The sequence below is a fragment of the Pipistrellus hanaki genome (genome assembly GCF_964339955.1).
Source record: "Pipistrellus hanaki genome assembly, chromosome: 2".
Taxonomy (NCBI): domain Eukaryota; kingdom Metazoa; phylum Chordata; class Mammalia; order Chiroptera; family Vespertilionidae; genus Pipistrellus; species Pipistrellus hanaki.
In genome coordinates this window covers 9,396,996-9,403,055 of record NC_140504.1, presented here as the reverse complement: position 1 = coordinate 9,403,055, position 6,060 = coordinate 9,396,996, and the positions used below count along the sequence as shown (strand labels likewise).

Genomic DNA, 6,060 nt, shown 5'->3' with positions numbered 1-6,060 from the left:
TGAAAGTGGTTATTGAATTGGGTTGGGGTTTTGGCAGACTTATTGAATTGCAAAGTTCAAGGAGACTGCGTACTTCTACAAAAGTAATTGAAAGATTGTTAGACAGTAACACAAAGAGGAAGAAGTAGTTGGATGAAGATAACATTAAGAGAGCTAATACAATTTAAATTCAAAGGAAGCTAAAAAAAAGAGTTCCAGTGGGTGTAGGTTAACAAGGAGACCTGAAAGGATGAACTTTGTATTTGAAACAGGGCATCTCTGTCTCAGACTTCTGATAATCTGGGGCTCGAAGAGAACTTTGAACTAAGAGAGAGAAGAGGGGAAAGGAGGAGTGTGAGCCTTGAGTGCTATCAATGCTCTTAGAACATTCTCTAATGCCTTGGTAATTGGACTCATGGGCCATCTTCTTTATGAGATCACATGTCCCTTTGTGTCCAAGTTTATAACATAGTCTTTTTCCCTTGCCAAACACACACACACACATACACACACCACACACACACACACACACACACACACACACACACACACACACAAGCTTGCAGCATTGTACAAAATGAGGGCTCTATAACAAAGTCCTGTGACAATAAATGAGTGAGAGTAGTGTGTGGTGATTTTCCCCAAAATTAGATTATTAAATTACTCAATAACCAGGACAGAGCACATATTTCCAAAATGAACTCATACCCAAGAGCTCATAGAGTCTCACTGATTATCTCATGACCAGAAAAATTCCAAATCTGTTGACCCTGGGCTATCCTCTTGACTTGCTTGCTAAATCTGAGTGATATGCTTCTCAGAGATGAATGCTCCAGAAAGAGATCCCTATAGCAATAGCTTCATATAGGAAGGTTTAGAACCACTCAGTAAATAGCTGAAGTGCAGATGTGGGACAACTCTATGCAGTGACATGAAATAAATGTGTTTTTATTTTTATTTTCATAGCAAATAGAACGGCGGCCTCTTCTCCCTGGGAACTGGCTTCAAAGGGTAAGCAATACCATCTACTTAACAAATAGCCTTTCTGAAAAGCAGCTTTGAAAGTATCATGCAAACTGATTTTTAATGGTTTTGGGCAACATATTTACATTTTGAGCTTTTGAGTTTGCATTTTCCTCTTTTTTTTTTAAGGCTGAATCTGTCAACTGGTTGGAATTTGTAATTTATGGTTCTGCAGCAATCCAATATTCTTTGTCCTCAAGTGATCCTATTTCCATGAAAGTTTGTGTTACACTGATGAAAATCATTTTCCAAGTAAGAATTATATTTTTGCATCATTATATGATGTTTTTAAATATATTGTTCCATATAGAATATCCCTTTATAGTTTTTTTCTGAAGGATATTTTTATAGTACACAATTTTAAAAAATGCTGGAAAATTAATGAATAAAATGTCTAATCCTTAAATTATTTCCCGCAATACTTTTTTTTGAGTAGTTATTTTTCAGCTTCAAGTGGTTGTATTTTTTCTTAAATTAGTTTCACTATCTTTATTGATTCCTTACTACTCAATAGGTATTATGTACAATGTTAATGTTTAAAAAAGAAAATAATATATAAACAGTCTCTAACTTAAAGTTCTTATGATAAGTCCAGTAGCAAAAGCAAACATCTAAACAGATCACTTAACTGAAACTTGGGCACATTTTGGGGGAAATTATTTAGCAGCCCAAGTTCTGGTGGAATTGAAGATATACAAACACATCCATGATTACACTCATAATCATTAAGCTGTGTTTTACTTAAGTAAGCTAGAATGCTTTACTTTTGTCAATACAGAATATTTTAATGTTTCGTTTATTTGTTTAACACACAACTGCTTCTCTATAATTTTGACTTTCCTAAGCCATGATTTGTTTTAGAACATTCCAGGGTTAAGTCAAAATGTGGCTTCAAAGTTACAATGCTAATTTAAAAGCACAGAAGGCACACATTTACCAGAAGTATAAAACTGCACCTGTCCACTTCAGCTTGAAATTATTCACATTATTTCTAGCTCTAAAGAGCTTATTCAAAAGAAAATTGTACTTTACTCACTGAGACATTGATTTTATGTAAGTGTCATTTCTCCAAATCAATCTATTTATACACAAGAAAACATGGGTGTTTTATGGAAAATTATTTGCTTGATTTGGTGAAGTGCTTTTTATATTTGCATTTCTAAGATCGTATTGAAGAAGAAAATTTCACATCCTGTTTTTAAGTCGTTAAGGTTGCCTCACAAAGCATTGGCTTGCCCACACTTTCAGCCAGTGCAACTTGACCCCTCTGGGCAGTCAGAGGACCAGATATTCTCCGGGTCCACTCTGGTTTCTGTAAAAGTCTTTCCCTGTTAGCCAACACAGAGCATGAGAGTTTCCCCAGTTTGTAGTGGTGGTAGAGCAAGTCTAGACTTAGAAATCCCGAGTTATCATTATGCCTCTGCCATAGGACACAGGCAAGGACCGAATCTGGGGAAAGGTTGGGTAGATGAACTGGTGGGACTGAGAGTCTCTCTTGTGGTGGAAAAACCAGGTGCATCACCACTTTCATTGTTTTTTGAAATCTCAATTCTCCTCCTTACAGGTAACTCGTGATTTTGTTCTTCAGCTGTTTGCACTGAGTACAGAAAAGGAAGCTTCTTAAACCTCACCTACTGTTCCAAAGCACCAGCTCTAATGATCAGGGGATGCTAATTGACGTAAAATATAATCTCCCAGAACTCATCGGAGAGTAAATTGATCCTTGCCCCACAACGTTTAATGCAGATACTCAGTCCTCAGCAATGGTCTTCCCAGCTTTAGGGGTCAACAAGCCTTTAATCTGGTATCGCCTACTACTGCCAAATGTTGCAAAGTGCTGAAGGCTCTTGGAGTTCCCTGGTGACACACTGAATGTGGACATCAAACAAGAGAACAAGGTGCTTTAACAAAATGATCCACATGACTTCCACCCGCATGTCATCAGTCAGAACTTCTCCTGCTCCTCTCTTCTCCAACTCTGGAATACTCATCACTTTTAGTGCCCAGTTAATTCTCTGCCACACTGCTGGTCTTCCTAAGAAGGAAGGAGATGTCTAAGGAGAAACCTCAAGGAAGGATAGTAGCAAGAAGACATCAAGAGTCCCTGTATCAGGATAATGTGCTGTGTCCACGTCAGGGCGTGCTTAGAGATACATAATACTCTTGTGCAAGGTTTTAACTTCCTTGAATTTATGGGGGTTGTATTTGTTGGTCACTGTAAGTTGATATTCTGTGGCTTTAAATTCAACCCATGTTGAATGTTGTCAGGGAAACAATAACAGTAAGAAATGTGTCAAATTCCCCCTCTCAGTCCATTCCCCCAAAGGCAAATTAGTCTAGTGGGGCTTCCTTAATAATAATCAAGTTGGCAAACATCCAACTTTCATGTATTACACTGAGAAAAAAATTTCTCTAGAAAAAGAAAAAAAAACCCTCAAAACTGGCAATGAATGTAACATAATAGTTGTTTTTTAATATGAAAAACATGATGTCTTATGATTTGTAGTTTATGCTTAGCACATAATAAGTATTCAATAAATACTGTGAATATCTGCTAAATAGTGCTTTTCTGGCTAGGTATAAGTAACATTTTGCTTATATGACCTGAAAGTTGGAAATAATTTGTGAGGCCGGTGCTTGTACTGGCAATCTAAATATTCAAAGCCAAATACGTGATGTTCACTTAACTCTGGTGTAAATTACTATACTTTCTGGTGTGTAGCTTAATTTTGCCTTCTGAGACTGATATCAAATATACTGTTTCCTTCCTAAAATACACAGTTAGTAGGCCTTCCTGATCTTGTGGGTTTTTTACTACAGCACCTATACAAGTGGATAGAAAACACAAACACACAAAAAAATAATAAAGCTATTATGTAAGCAGCAGAAGGCTCTGGTTTATTTATTTCTAAAATAAAATTTAGACAAAATCACAACTTTTTTTTAAGTGTTTCCTATCCTACTACAGATTAAATAATGGTAGGACAGTTGGGATTGGTTCTTAATATGAGCAGTTGTGGTCACATGGTCACTTGATGTCCCGTGATTAATTATCCTGTTTCTACCTGAGCCCAGTTACAAACTGGGGCCTATTTTCTGTGTGTTTGTTTGTTTTTTAAAATGTATTTTTATTTATTTCAGAGAGTAAGGAAGAGGATGAGAGAGATAGAAACATCAATGATGAAAATCATTGATTGGCTGCCTCCTACACACCCCCTACTGGGGATGGAGCCCACAACCTTGGCATGTGCCCTTGACTGGAATGGAACCAAGGACACTTCAGCCTGCAGTCCTACACTGTATCCCCTGACCAAACCAGCTAGGGCTCTCAGAAGTATTTATACACAAATCATTTATCTATTGATAAAATAATGCTGCACAATAAAACTCACTGCAAAGCATTAATTATTACTTATGAGTCTTGGGTCCATTAGAAATGAACTATACCCAAGTATCTGCAATTAGCTGCAGGTTGGGAAAGCAGTTTTGCTAATCTTGATTGGGCTCGATCACATGCTTGGAGGTTGTTTGGCTGCAGGCTGGTTTAAGATGGCATTGGTGAGAGCAAGGTCTAGGATAGTATTGCCACAAGGCTTCTTATTCTCCAGCATGCCAGTCTGGACTCCTCCTCCCCCCGTTATTTCTTTTTATTTTATATATTTAATTTTTTTCCACATAGCATACAAGGAGTTTTAAAAGAGTGAGCAGAATTATGTAAGGCCGCTTACTACTGAAACTGGCACAATATTTGTCTGCTGCATTCTTGAACACAGCAAGTCATAAGGCCAGCGCATCTTCCATGGTTGTTAAATAAAGTCCACCACTTAATGGGAAGAATTTTGAAAAGTCCCCTAGCAGAAAGTGAATAACTGGGGATATTTTTACAATTAATTGACCACAATATGGAACTAAGACTTCCTCTAGGCATTCCCCACTCCCTATATATTTCATAGCTTGTTTCATCTCTAAAGTTTTGAACTCCCACATAAAACATCTACTCCTATTTAGGGTTCCTGAATTTATTTCCCACTTGTCAAAACCCAAACAGAATAAAAATATTTAAGGCTGTTCAAAAAATATAATAAATTCTTGTAAGCTTGGGCCATCCAGACCATAATATAAAACCCACTTCTCTATTTCCCGTGTTAATGCCACTTGATTGCTGACCACCAAAATAAACACTGGCACAACTGCAGGATTTTCAATTCTTTCCAACAGAAACCGGAGGTAGCAGAAATAGAACCGGGGGCTGCAAGGTCAGCGCGTGACATGTGCTCAGAAGGCTGGCCGGCCGCGTGTCCCCACTGATTTATACTTGTCACATACTAAGGGCTCAGCTCAGCTGCACTGCGGCGCCAACTTTCTTTCATTAGAAGCTTTATATTAAAGTGATTTGTGTGATGGAGGAAAAAATGAATTGCAGGAAGTTAAAAATTCACAGCAATCTTGGTGTAATTTTGGAAACTAATAGGAAGAAAATAGCAGAAAAGACTTTGTCATTTCGCTTCTAAAAATGTTATATAAGACCCCAAAGCTACCCAATGTGTGCGTCAGCGTGTAAAAATTAATCATTTTTACTTGTAAACAGATGCCATGAGGTAGACTATCTCCAAGGTCATCTATGGCCCCGAGGCTGAGAATGGTGATTAGCCACTATTTGTCTTGTCTATTTGTGTATTTTTAAAATTTATTTATTATACTTCAGTACTTTTATATTGTTGCTAATGGCAACTAATTTTGGGGACATTGACATCTTTCAACTTTACAATCATAAAGCTTATCTGTATGAATGGCAGCTGTTTAACATTCTTGGAATTTCAATTTATGAAGATCAATATTAAGAACCAATCCCAACTGACCTACAATTATTTAATCTGTAGTAGAATAGGAGACACCTAAAGAAGTTGTGGGTTTAAGTGCTTCAATTTTATTTTAAAAGTAAATATACCAGCCCAGCCGGTGTGGTTCAATGGTTGAGCACCAATGTACTTGTATGAATCAGAAGGTCACAGTTTGATTCCTGGTCAGGGAACATGCCCAGGTTGTATGCTCAGTCCC

General features: G+C 37.4%; 1 long non-coding RNA gene across 1 annotated transcript; it reads left to right on the top strand.

Moving 5' to 3' along the window:
• Window positions 1–580: 580 nt before the first annotated feature.
• On the top strand, window positions 581–3,838 carry LOC311616274. The gene is made up of 3 exons (XR_014793869.1): window positions 581–990; window positions 1,132–1,254; window positions 2,567–3,838. It is a non-coding gene; the product is annotated as an uncharacterized lncRNA (long non-coding RNA).
• Window positions 3,839–6,060: the final 2,222 nt, after the last annotated feature.